Source organism: Synchiropus splendidus, chromosome 10, assembly GCF_027744825.2.
Source record: "Synchiropus splendidus isolate RoL2022-P1 chromosome 10, RoL_Sspl_1.0, whole genome shotgun sequence".
In the NCBI taxonomy this organism is placed as follows: domain Eukaryota; kingdom Metazoa; phylum Chordata; class Actinopteri; order Syngnathiformes; family Callionymidae; genus Synchiropus; species Synchiropus splendidus.
This window is the reverse complement of record NC_071343.1, coordinates 18,639,448-18,654,207: the sequence shown is the minus strand read 5'-3', so window position 1 is coordinate 18,654,207 and position 14,760 is coordinate 18,639,448.

Sequence of the window (14,760 nt, the reverse complement as noted above, 5' to 3'; positions counted from 1 at the left end):
AAAAAGCATTTGAATTCAACAATGTCTCATTCCTTTTGAATGCTGGTGTGGTTTTGGCTTGCCTATTGTCTTCACCACCACCAGCCTCTGAAAGCAAAAAAACAAAACAAAGCAGACGAGTTAGTTCAGTCTTCCTCATTTCTCTGGTCAGAGGGAAACGTGTAAAACACACTTGTGTCATCTGATGGCTTGAGACTCTGATCTCTCAGTTCAGCAGAGTCTCTGACGGCAGGCGCACAGACATGCATGACTGAGGCATGACCCTGACCGATCAGAGCTACTTCAATAGAAGAAACTCGCCACAGTGCTCCATTAGGACCTAATATCATTTTGAAAGCCCGTGATGTGCGGGATATCGGCCACTTTCCTGTGAGCACAGTTCAGTCATTACCGCCGCTGCCAGGTGGTGCAGCTCTTCCCTCTGCTCTCTAGTGCACCTGGTTTAGATTCTACCAGCAATTGTCGTAAATTACCAGTGTTACTGTCCTGTGGTACAAAAACACAAATATTCTGGCTCACTTTATCATGTCACCTTATCATGGCTCTATTTCTATTTTCCAACGAAACCCTTCAAGCACAATTAGACAGTTCACTCCTGATGTTCCTCCACACTGTTGGAGGAGAGTCGATTGGCATGATAGAAGTACGTCGGCCCTGCCCCCGCTTTGATATGCACCTTTGATGTATCATTCAATTTAGATAATTTGATGCTATGAAATTATCGCTCCCTTTCCCTGCCGTCTGTCACTTTTAGAACCACAGACTCAATTATAATCAAAGAAAAAAACACGCAAGCGAGCCTCACTGAAATGTACACATTAGCATATACAGTCGACGGCTACATTGCTGAGCATGGATGTATTGATGCAACTGGGTGATGAAGCAAGCATACAGTAGTTCACTTTTCCAAACGTAGACCACCAGGAAGTCGATCCAGGTACAGTCTAATACAGCTCCTGTTCTTACACAGGCGAGCTATCTTCAATCAATAGCTTAATGTGCATGTTAAATATATGACAGCTGAATAACAGAGACACGTTATACTGCAATACTTCAACTTTCCCGTATGGTACAATGAAAATATTCTTTTCAATCTGAATCAAAAGTTACATTAATCTTCATGCAATTGCATCAATGACTCAGGTTATACACAATGCACGCAGCGTGTTAACACGACTGACCTGCCTGTCTGTGCCACCCAATAAAATTGGAGGCTTAGCGAAGTCAGCACCACGGACCAATTGTGTCGACCAGTACAGATTCCACTGTAGATGTCTGGCGGTGTCTGTAATCGGTTCCAACGAGTCGATTCCTTTGAGTTTTGAATGCGTCATGGGACAAACCCGCAACAAGTCCTCCTGACAGCAGGAGTCTGTCGGGTTTATTTATGAGGGATTGGGAATTTTGCTTCACGTGAGGCGAAGTAGGTATGACGTAGTCAAGAAAGATATAAAGGATAGAGGGAAATTTCCAACAGGATTACATGTGAGTCACATTTTATTTGTATTTAGAGTATGTATTTATGCACGAGGGAAGGCCAGAAAACAATGCTTACACAGATGCGATAGGTTCATACAATATACGCATTTTGGTTACTTCCTGTTTTATTCTGTTGCACTTTTTGTTCTTTCTTGACGTCCTACCCTCATTTCTCTTCCACCTGTGTACACACTAGTGAAGGATTTATGAGGTTTCATGAAACAGATGATGCTGCCTGCTGTAAACTGTTTGCACTTGAGCAACAATCTCAATGAAACCTCACATCGTTTCTGAACCAAGAGCGCCAACTAATGGTCTCTGTAGATTAGGATACAGTTTCATCAACCCGGCAATATTGTCTCATGAAATCTCGATACATCCGGTGGAAACAGAAGATACAGGAGTAGCGCATTTTCAGGTAAGACTTAGACTATAATATTTTACATGAAGTATTTATATGTATGCAGCTGCATCTCAAAATGGAAGTTCTGTGACGTCACCTGAAAAGGGTCTGTTCAGCAGCTGTTCGGTCATTGGCTGTTGGTCTCCCTTCTGCCCCTCAAGCCAGGTTCCTAATGTAAGAAAATGGTTGGCAGCGCCATGTTAAAGGTTTAACAGAAAACCCCTCATGGCAGATCAAGGGCCAATTTCCAATACATCGTGGATCTGAACGTTGATGTCCCTGTCAGAATCCATCTTCAGATGGAGCCTGCCATTTTGCCATTAATAAACCAACTGTGTCCTTTACACTGTGCTTGTCCGCATCAACGTAAGTGAGTGTGACGCGATTTATGATTGACAATGTAAGGTAGCAACAAACATCTTGCCACGATGACACGTGAGTGAGTTTAGTTTTTATTGTCGGATGCTTTGTTCATCAGCCATAATTTCTAGTGCGGGTCGCTCTTCCGATATTCCACCCTTTTTCCAGCATGGCAACCATAATGTAAACTTTTAGTTTACACTTATTTATACTTGTTATTCATTATTTAAAAATGTCTAAATCATTTTAATGTGAAGCCACTATATATGTCAGATTTGCTTGTGCTTGTGAGAGATAGCTTTGCTGACAATGTCAGTACGAAATTCAATAAACTACAGAAGGAAACCGATGTCCATAAATATAAACACATGTTTGGGTTGTTGATGTTGATCCTAAAGAAGGAGCTGTATTTCCTTTCGGCGAACTCAGCAGTTCCACCGTAAATAGATCAATGAAAGAGTCAGTGTAAATTCGGCAGATGCTCATTCATATGCATAAGGAGCTGGAGGTGTGCCCAACTGGCCAGTAGGGGAGCTTCTCCGCAATATATTGACTGTGGGGGAAACTATGAGTGATGCTGTGTAACATAATCAGTAAACTACATCCAAAGTTAACACGATGCTGTGTTGTCACTGTGACAATAATTTATGATAATTCTTCGAGAGACTCCTCCTGAGTGGTGATGTTAAAATAATCTTCAGAAACAAATAGATAAAGGGGATGGCAGTCGGTGGAATTGACTTTTCAACTTGCATTGACAATTGCCACTTTTTGTTAAGCTAAGAACGATTACAAATCCAAGTCACGCCGAGTTCCCTGAAGAAGAATGCAATTGATTCTGGCGCTGAACCTTTTACATTCTCGCCGACGGAATGGCCTCCCAAGAATACAAGCTGTGTTCTTATTAAAATGTTTAAAAGTAAGAACTGCAAACTTTTGACGTGACAAAGAGCAGACGGACCCTGGGCAGGTTGGATCTTGGTGCCGAGGCTGAAAGCTTGATAGGTCTCCCACTCCATCCTGTCATCTCTGAAGTCTCTCAAATGTCAGGAAGGGAAGTTCTGGGATGTGACAGGTGACAAGTTCACACACCAGGGAGCAGAACGCCGGTAGCATTTCTCAATGTTTTCAGCTTGTTCCGAAAAAAAAAAAGTCCACATTTAGTTGCTGCTGTGGACAAAATTCAGCTTCCAAAATAACCAAGGAATACTCACATACTCATCAATCCCAGTAGTGTTATGTTAAGTAAATTATGCAGCAATATTTTGAAAACAAGTGCCTTATGCATTAAGTGGTTCCACATGTAGATTTCCATAACATAATGAGTCCAACTTAATGACCTATGTGTTTATAATACTACAGATTGCATTTTCAAGTATACTGACGTAACTCTGACGTAACTAAATACTGCATGACTACAAGTCTTATTACATTCTTACAGTCTCATGTTGTGCAGGTTTCTCATTTCTTTGTCAGTGAGTTCCACATTTTCCCTCCCACTATTGCAGTGTACATTAGTCTCAGTGAGGTTCTAGCATATGCTTGGTAGAAGCTCCCTCTTCTTCTCTGCTCCTCCTCATCAGGAGTTAGTTTAAACAGTGGTAGCAGTCCATTTCTGGCTCTAAACATGACTAACAGTGTTTGTCTCTCTCTAGCTCAGCTAACTTCAGCCAACTACTCTTGGTAAACAGTTCTTTGGTGTGTGTTCTCTCTTCTACATTATTCTAATAGCCTTCCTCTGTAGCAGAAGCAGTGGTCTTGGGTTACTTTGGTAGATGTTCCACTACACTGCGTCACCATAGAGTAGGTGTGGGAGTACCAGAGTACAGTACAGTGTTCTCCAACACTCTTCCACTCAAGTAGTATTTGCATTTCTTCATTATACACCGCTGTTTGGATATTTTCATTCTACTCTTTGTCATGTGCCATTACCATGTGAGCTGTCAAAGACAAGTCACCGCAGTTCTTTTAATTTTTTCAACAATTAATTCTGTGATTAAATACCACTACGACTAACACTATTTACACTTTTGCTACTCCCAATGATGCAATAATAACGATAGACAGGGATTTTGCAAGGCAGAAAAATACATTATTAATATTATTGATGTTAGAGTTGTTGGCTCTGTTACGACCTTGTTTTGGTTCTTTTTCTTCTTCCATCCATTTCCTGGTGTATTACACCCAGGCAGTGGCTGCATTCAACCACAGGCAGGCGCAGCTCTGATCAGCGCAGTGATTTCAGGACAACACCGGAGTCTGAGGAAGAGAAGCAAAAGAATCTGATGAGAGAAGAAAGAAAGAAACTATTTCAATCAAAATTAGACCTCGACTACTTTAACTGTCTCTTATAACAAGTTTATTCTCACATACCTCTCTTCTGGTTCAGTTTCCAAGCTGTGGCTCAATCCTGATCAACTTCATAAAGAAGGAAAGACAGTAACAAACACTGACTGAGAGTGGCTGTTATGAGTGGCCATTTTTCTCTCGTGAATAAAGCGGGTGTCGCTCTGTTCTCTGTCCCAGCATGACCTGGGAGCCAGTCACAAGTCAAGTGGGAGCAGTGGGTCAGAAGCACACCTGCTCTTGGGGCACTTTCTCAAGATTTGAATGGCAGCGTTGGTGATGATGTCGAGACCGAACTGCGTGATCCTATACACTCTGACTTCCCACGGTGCATTGCACGCCATTCGGTACCGTCTGTCAGCTAAAGACGAGGCCAACCAGGAAATTTGAAACATACATTTGGATCATATAAATATATCAACTTTCACATGACTCTGGTGACCAAAATAAAATGTAAAAAAATGAAACTTAAGTCATGGACATTGTTTTACAAATGTAATGGTGTGTTTTCAAATTCAGATTTAAGTGATGTTGAACCAGCAGTAATGTTGCTTTTTGTGGCGCTAATGTGGTTCATTTGGCTCCAGACAACATCAAAGAATAGCGCAAAGCGTAGATTTTACCAGTCAGTCTGATGCTTTTTGGCTGCTCAGCACTGCATGAGGAGGAGTCGGAGAGGCTGTGGCCAGGGCTTTGCAGCGCCACCCTGCAGGTCAGGAAACAGTCTTTACATGAAGTAAAATAAATGCATTTGTGTGAAATTGATGAGAAATAGAGCACGAATTGAGAACAAATGTTAAACTACTATGGAATATAAATTTGGTTTTAGACATGCCCCCTACTCACCCTCACAATTCTGCCACCTTAACTGTTCTCAATAATCTGCAGTCAAATACATGTGATGGACTTGGAAGCACGTCATAAACTATCAGGCAGTGTATGACGTGCTTCCAAGTCCATCTAACCTGCACTCATGGGGCCTGGTAGAGGCACCTGCATGTCCCCTGTGTTCGAAGAGAGGAACACTTGAGCACATCCTCAGCTGCTGCGCTACAGCACTTGGGGAAGGATGGTACCGTTGGAGGCACGATCCGGAAGCCATCAGCATTGGACTTGAGTGGGCAAAACAGTGCCGTCCCCCCAAGACAACCATCACCTTTTTCAGAGCTGGGGAGCAGGGAGCCCAGCAAGAAGATCATCGACAGGCACCTTGACCTCTGCCAGAGACTGGCTGCTGGTGGACCTTGAACGGCAGCTGAAGTTCCCCAGCCACATTGCTACCACCACTCTGCGCCAGGACATAGTCCTGGTGTCAAGCTGTGCTGTGGAGCTGACATTCCCGTGGGAAGATCAACTGGAAGAAGACTGGGAAAGAAACCTCTCCAAGTACACGGGACTGATCAGCGACTGTCAACAGGCTGCTTGGAGAGCAAGGTGCTTCCCAGTAGAGGTGGGATGCAGGGGTTTTGTGGCACGATCTTTGGCCAAAACCTATAGTATTCTAGGCATCGAGGGAGGGAAAGAAGGCAAGCCATACGCACAGCCACTGAAGCAGCAGAAAGAGCATCAGGTGGCTGTGGCTCAAGAGAGGAGAACCATGGAGACACGGTAGCTAGTCAGCCATCTGGACACAAGTCTGTCGATGATGTTGAAAGACCCGAAACACCCAATGATACTGAGGATGCATCATTAGATGTATTTTCACAGCGAACAAACTCAGTTGTGCTGAACAACAGAACACAATGTGGGGCTCTGTTTTCGTGGAAGTTGTACCTCATGATCTCCTTGCAGATGCGCAGGAGCCAAGCAGATGTTGTCCGCCGAGGGACCCACCGCATCCCACTCCTTGCATCCACCTTTCCTTTGCACATCAACTTCTCATGTGATGTAACACCCCTCTGGCATTTTATCCCTCTCAGCCCTGAAGCTGACAAACATCATCCTTCTAACTTATTTCTCCCCAAACTCCTTTCTGCCATCTGCTTTGGAGTAGGTCATGCAACAACTGAGAGGGGGAAATGCTTTTTAAAGAAGGAGCGCACAGAAAGAGACGCTTGATGGGCCTCGCTCGACTCAGCCATCAGGAATACTTTCAACACAAGCTGTCTTGTGCGCGTTGACGGCCACAGACGACCAGAAATGGAAGAGTAAATGACAGCTTGCTGCTGCTAGTATTTATTTACTAACAAGCACATCGGCAGATTAGTATCCCTGTTGAAGAGACTGCATCAGGCCGGTAATATATTCCAGTCAGACTCCCGTGAAGTTAAATCAGATAAGCAGATGCGGCCCAATGAACTGTATCCGTGTTTATCAAAATTTTGAATTTCCCATCCAAGGAAGCTGCAGATAGATGCGTGGATCACCCTATTTTCCTTATCGGAACTTGTGAATTAAGTGAATGACTAAAATGGTTTTCATTATTCATCTTTTTTATTCGTTTTTACGAAACAAACACTGTTTATAAACTGCATATTCTGGTTTGTTCGAGATATATATCCCTTTAACAGGTCTTATCAGACTCTGCGACTCACAGCGACACGCTCGCCTTCCTCATCCCTGTCCTGGTTCTGGTTCCAGGCATCCGCCTCTTCAGCCTCAGATACGGAGCTACAGTTGTTAAAGCCTGCCAGCTGTCTCCGTCTGATTATGCTATCATATTGTCCCACCACATGCCTATCTGCGATTCAAATCGAGGGAATCCAGTTTCATATTGGCCATTAATGTTTCACGAGATGGGAGTCAAGGGGTTGATGTGGGGCTCCATCGACCCAACATCCTGCATCCACTTTACAGTAGTGAGAAGTAAAGCCTTCATAGACTGGGACTAGGGCTTCTATTTATCCTACTGAGGAAGGAAGATGCTCTTTGGTGATGTGTCAAAGATGGCAAGATTGAGTCGGTGACTTGGATGTCAGCATTCTGTGATGAAGTTGACAGCCTTAACTTCTTCATTAACCCTTGAAGGCTGAAGTGGCTTTAATCCTGCACCTATACTTCTTTTTAACTGCATGTGGAAATAATATACAGTTTGCATCTGAAGGGCATTTCTCCTGCCAAATGTGCAGTCAGTCTGTATCCTTTTCAACCAAGTCAAACACTATTTTCTTCTTCGTCTTACGCTATAACTTTAGATTTTAATCTAAATAAATAAATAAACATATGCTTAAAAATGTGTCTGGGTTATTAGCGGTTATGCTGCTGTAAAACTTACTGGTTTTATATTTGATTTATAACCAAGGTCTGCATCTGCTAACAGACTCATAAAATCTACAACACATTCTAAACTCCTAAGGCATCAAATAATGCTGATTTATAAGTGGACTTTTGTGCCTCAGGGTGACATTGAAGTCAGCCTTAAGACGCGGGTCGGGGTCAAGGTTACACCATGGGGTGGCGCTCCTGTCACTCTGTGAGGTACACTGTGTCACTTATAGCAAGTGACACAGTGTACCTCACAGAAAAAAAGTGATCATGAGTTAACCCATCATTTTACTAATTTGAAACACTTGTGCCACACAGAAAGCCGACTTCGGTGGCAACACAGGATACAAATGTCGTCTTGTAAAGAGTTGGCATTTGATGCTGTGGTAGTGAGACTGATAATGGTACTATCAGAACAGATTGTATTCAGTTACTTTCAGATCGAACAAATGTACTTCATAAAATACAACAGGTGAGCAAATCAGCTTATAGAGTTCAGTGTTGGTGAATGTGTTGTTGGTCATTTGAATTGCTTGGTAACATCATATGTGATCTAGTGGTTAGGTTTCGGACTGTCACCCCTGTGGGCCCGGTTCAATTGTCATTTTTATTTTTTTGGTTGTGTTTTGCGCTGGTTATTTTATTTGTTATTTTGGCGGAGGGGTGAGGAATTACAAGGTTTCAACGGAACCGTCCGTGATGGAACTTCACAATGGTCCCTGAATGAAGCATTGCAGATCAGACCAGAAAGGTTGTTTTTTTTTTTTTTTTTCCACAGTGCAACTTGAAATTAATGAAGCATTTTATTAAAAGAAACTCACTGCGGCGCTCCACTGGGGTCCAGTGTCATTCAAAAAGCCACAGAAATACTCAGTATAGGGCGTCTCTAATGTACCTCCCAGTGAGTTCTGTGATCTTGTGTTTGTACAGTTTGCCCATTTTCTGCAGCTGCCGGAATATGTTTTAAACACCAATTTATAAGAAAAGCCCATCATTTCCGTGTCCATAGAAGTCCACTTTTTACAGGAAAAAAAAGACATGAAACTCCCCTCTAAGCTGATTATAGTGATTGTTAGTCAATTTGTAGCTGCCGAGCTGCTTGACATTCGTGAGTCATAACGCTGAAAAACACCGACGATAAAAAAAGATAAATGTGACTAATGTACCGTTCTGTCTGCTTCTCTGTTTCAAAACTATTGAAGGCTGTGGTGAGTTAGCAAGGCTTTACATGTGTGCACAGGCGACACTCTGAGAGCAGCAGATAGAAAAACGGAATGTGGTTCAGAATAAAGTCATCTGCATACCTGCAGATTAATGAGGCATCATCGGTGAATATTTATTTTCTGCAAAAGTCTATCGCATTGACTTCTACAGAACCTGCATACAGTAGTTTTGAGCTGAGTGTTGCCGTCCAAATAAATTAGCTGCCATTTTGTTTCAGGCAAACTACGATTCACTGCATGAATACACTGAATACTGACTATTGTACTGATCGCCTAAGAAGATATCACCACCTGCTTATAGTGTAACGCCACTTTTCCATTACGGGTTCCAGAACCACACAGCCCTCTTTGGTTTTCCATTTTCTCAGGGCTAAAATACATGGTGGGAAGGTAGAGGTGGGGTCAGGGCGCGTCGATATCCGTGACTCCGCTAACCTCATTTCAACATGGATGTTGTTGAGAAGGTCCTCGTAGAGTGGTTTTTCAACAAGTGCATACAAGAATAAGTCGGCAAGGACTGTGCGAGTCCCACTCAACCCTTTTCAACAGCCCATTACGGCTTTCTGATATTTATTTGACGCACATAAGTCTCGAGGTGCGTGTGGTGATCAGGTTACAAGGCAGACTCGGTCAAGCGTTGAGCAATTAATAAATCATTAACACAGGTGTGAAAATGAATCAAATGGCATACGAGGAACCAAGAGAGTCACTGAACTGGAAGAGAAACAAACCCAGGCATAAATCCTGAAACCCTACTAGTGAGATCATGAATAACATAGCTGGACACAGAGAACAGATATACATGAGGTCAACACACAGGTGGAACAACCAGTGCATGAAATATGTAGTACTCTCACGAAACAACAAAACGGAACAGAAACACATATGGTAGACACTAAGAAATTTTCCAGAAGAAACACAATGTCGTCTGACATGAATATTACTAAGTAAAATTTACTAAATAATCCATTTTGTTAAGTACAAATGAAACAATGATGTTAACTGTGGTGAACTCTGGTGCCATTTCTTCACCTTCTCCACCAGCCCCAGTAGTGCAGCGGTGCTTCACTGTCGTAGCTGGAGCATCCTCTCCACTGTCTTCGAATTCCTTCACATAGGTGACAAGGTCACCCATCCTGTCACTACTTTTGCTTTTGCTGGCGCCCTAGTCACCTGATTCTCTCGAGTATTTCAAAAGAAGAAGCTGCATCCAGCTACACATCTGTTCTGGTGTCCCACTGGTCCTTTTTTTTTTTTTTTTTAAGATTTTTCAACTTGTTCATGATCTGATCTGGAGCACTGATGTAACCAGACCTGGCATTTCTTGAAGAGGTTTGCTGTATAATTGACTCTTTCTGGTGCTGCCGTCAAATTTGGACCGAAATATAGGACACTTTCCTCTGTCGACCACTGAATATTCTTCTGGTCCACTTCCACCACCTCTGCAATATCTGCGTCCCAGTCATTATGTAAATACAACTAAGACACAGCCAATGATAATATCACGGTTCGCGAACTCGAAGTGACTTTTTTGGTTACAGCCGCAAACCAACTTTTCAGGCTCTGAGCCAGTTTGCGTGTGAATACATGGAAAGTTTGTGTTTCCACTTATTCCCCATGTGCACAAGGACTGTGCTAGTCTTGCACCACGATATAACACTCACAATGAACTTGGTGAAAAGTGATTCGAGGCCAAAGTCTTTTTGAGAACAGTCATATTTAGTCAGGACATCCATTTGTGTAACTGATATGGCAGTGTATTTGGGGTTGATAAAAGCTTGGAAATGTGTCTAGGCCATATGGACTTGTAACGTGGACCAGTTGACAGTTTGACATTGGTGTTTTGGGTTAAGATTATTACTTTTTTTCTTTTTTTTTAATGTTGCATAAATAGTTGAGAACAAATTTACATATGTCCATTAAAGAATGTTAATGTTCACATTATTGAATATTTTTGACATTTTGTATGTTTCAGACTTTCCTTTTAAAATAATATTAATGAGAATTAAAAACCAATACCAACACAATGTCCCTTTATATAATAAGCTGATAATGTTAACCGAAGGCTCCAGAGAATTTGGCTGCCCCCTCATTGCAAACTGAAATTGTATTCTGTCTCAACACTGCATGCTAACTTTGGATCACCATATGCGCTGAAGCGTTGGATCTGGCACTTAGACACCATGATCAACAATAAAATAATGAAATAAAGAGGACACGTGTGAGTCGTGGGTCAGAAAGTCGAAATGATTTGGACCGTTTTTGGACCATTTTGTTGAAACCCTCCAGCTTGGTCACCAGCCGACCGAGTAGTGAGATGCAGAGTCAGTGCTGTCGCCGCTGAAAGTGAAGTATCATGCTGCTCTGTTGAGCTTCTGATTCTCAACCAACACATTCTCACTTCTAAATGATCATATATTGTCTATTTTGAAGTGCCCTTTTGTGTCCTAGAGCGATGCAGAAGATGAAAGGCCTCACCAACATACTGTAGATCAATGTCTTCATGGCCATCTTCTTGGATTCATGAAGCAGTGTCCCAATTTCAGACCTCAGAAGGTGACGCTGTATGTTTAAAAATGATGTGAAGCCAAAGAATTTAGAACAGAGAGTGTTACCTCTGAAATCTAAAACACCTTTTCATTGAAGCCCCACCACCTCTAGCATCGGCATGGGTCAAGTTCAGTCGGGACCTCACTCTGGCTTGTACATGACATGCCGTAATACTTGTTGTAAATTTACTGTTTGGTCAAAGACTATACTACTCAGCAAGTAGTGTAGTACTCATGATGGAAGAGTTCATCAGAGTATGGTATACCTATCATAAACCCAGTTAGAAGGTTTACATGTGCTCCGAGAACCGGAGTTGTATCCAGGTACTGAACAATTCATTCTGAGTTTGTTGAAAAAACAGTTGACAGTTCTCTCACAGATCTTGCTATTTAATTCAATTAGTCTTTGCACATCTCTGCTGGAGAAAGAGCAGCGGGGAGAATGAATCCTATTCTCCTGCTGGTCCAATAAAGATGAAAGACTTCCCGTCCTTCTAAATCGTAATAAGTCCCCAAATGTGGCGACGTCTGAACAACAGAGGACAATACTGATCACAGAGTGATCAAACACCGTTTATGCCGCCGCGCCAATGAAACTGAGCGAAACAAGAGGAGACACATTTACGTTGCAGCCAAAATAGATGAATAAAAGGGCTTTTTATCAATACTCGTAGTATCTACATTGAAAGTTGAACTTCATGTCCAGGCAGCTGCAGCCTGCACTAAAGATTCATCCTTCCCATCACCCCTCATTTGTCGCCATAAAACTTTAATCAGACGGACACTTGGATCTCCAGCCATCAAAAATAACACTAAGTGGTCCTCTCTGTCATTTATCTATTTGACAGCAAACGTACAGCCATTCCACATTCATAATTATATATTGATCCGACACAGACATAAACAATGTCAGTCTTTTAGTTATTGATTCTTTGGTACAGAGGATTTTAAGCCGGTATCTGCTTCTCATTTCACTGTAGTTCACCACGCAACATGAAACAGACATGCTTGTTGACATGCAGATTTATCAAGGGACTTCGACTGGTTCCTTCCAGGGTGAAAGGAGCGAAAGGAGGTGACGCTATTTTCCATCAGCTCATCGTTCAACACCCACTTGGTGTTGGGTTTGTCTTCATTGCATTTTTCATTAAGTCGACAGCGACACTTGACGGCTCTTAGATTTGGTAGTGTTGGATCCACATTTCTTCCAGGACATTTGATTGACGCTGATCGTAAGAGGGGAAAATATCCCTCAGTCCTTCGCTCTACCAGCCTGGATGACTCCATGCTTTCATGTTGTTCATAAAAAAATATAAAAAAAACGGTGGTAGAAATCAAGACTCATCCGACCAGGTGATTTTCCGATCTTCTACTGGTCAATATTCAGGTGTGAATTGTCGTCTCTGTTCACTGTCTTTTGCTGACAGGAGTTGTTCTACTTTGACTATGCCCACTTGAGTATTATATGTATTGTGGGTCGAGTAGATCATCTTCACAGTAACTCCAACAGTTAACCGAACCAGTGTGCCAATTCTTCTCTGAAGTTTTGATCATCAATTTCACATCATCCTCACGACACCCTACAGGTGGTTGTGTGTGAAAATCCAAGTACATCAGCAGTTTTTTAAATACTACCATGCCATGAAAATGTCATTTAAATCCCCTTTCTTCCTTATTGTAATGCTTGGTTTGAACAACACATCCTCACTCCCATGGCGTCATATATAGACGTTGGGAAAGTTTTTTGTTTTGTTTCGTCAGTATACTCCACAAAAGTCCACATTCCCAATGTCAGTATATTATGTTCAGGGAGTGAGGTTGGGTGGGTGTGAACTTCAACAAGTCATGTTAACCATATCTCAGCTGCTGCCATGTCACTGGCAATTTGTGTTGACCTTGCAATTCTAATAAAGCGGCAGGTGAGACTATACGTAGTTGTTGTCTGTGAGTTATGTGGATCCAAATGATGGTAAATGATATATATGTATGATATATGTAAATGAATATGCTCTATAGCTTTTCCTATTTATAGTCAAAATCATAAATCCCTGAGAATTGCAATGTTATCCGTGGGCATGTGATTACATGTGGTTACCATGTGATTTCTGTCGCTTTCAATCCACTAGACATATAAAAATTTAAACTTAAGCTTAGACTTGGAAAAAAATAAAAATGAAAAACAAACAAAAACATTGTAAGCATCTATGAAAGTGTTTTTGCAAAACTTGCGCACACACTTATTTCATTTCAAATAAATAATTCAGTTTTTCAGCCTTTGTTTGTGAATAATTCAATTTCCAATGAATGCCCAACTTACGCAACAAACAAAAGCATTTCACGATGATTTCACTCATCTAAAATACATTTCCAACTCAGAATCCCTGATGTGAGTGAGGAACATTTGGATCTGGGTCTCATTCTCACTCAATATTTCATGGCTACATGGCACCAATGTGAACACGTTTGGCTGCTTGTTCCATGACATACAATCCCAAGGTACATCAATATCTGTCTGGGCAAAATCCCTCCATTACTGGTTTTGTGTTGCATGCATCCAAGGCCCATTACCAGGAAGCGCTTGTGCCATCTCTGATTTTTTTTTTTTTTCTCTCCATGTGTGTGCCACTGTCGGACAGCTCCCCCGGCTAATGACAATGACGTTCAGCGTCGGAAAAACCAATCCATCACGAGGAAAGAAAAAACCCACACAAACCATGATGGACATTAAAGTGGGAGCTGTGACTCAGGGGGTGGCGAGGAAAAAACACAATGACGATGCAGCACTTCATAGTTTTAAAAGGCCATTCATCACGACGCTGACACTGTCAGGAGCAATGCCTGGATATCCACGGGGGTATCAAAGCCATGCCAAACTCATTCAGGGCAGCGGCGCGTGGAAAATAGTCCATCACTAAGTCTACAGCCGTCTCTTGCAATGAGAAACATCACCATTACTAAGTATCAAATGCATTCCACTTTCCATGATGCCACAACAGTGTGAGTTCCTACAGGAATTACTAAAGTTCCACTCGTGATGGACAGAACACAAACATTTATTCAAAAAAGAGGAGACTAAAATGGGAAATAGCTGTGCAGTTTTTGCTGAAATATTGCGTGATTAGTACATTTTACTTTTGAATAAACAATACAAGTGGAAACCGTAGAAGAATAAAGGACGAAATGGTAATGCCACAAA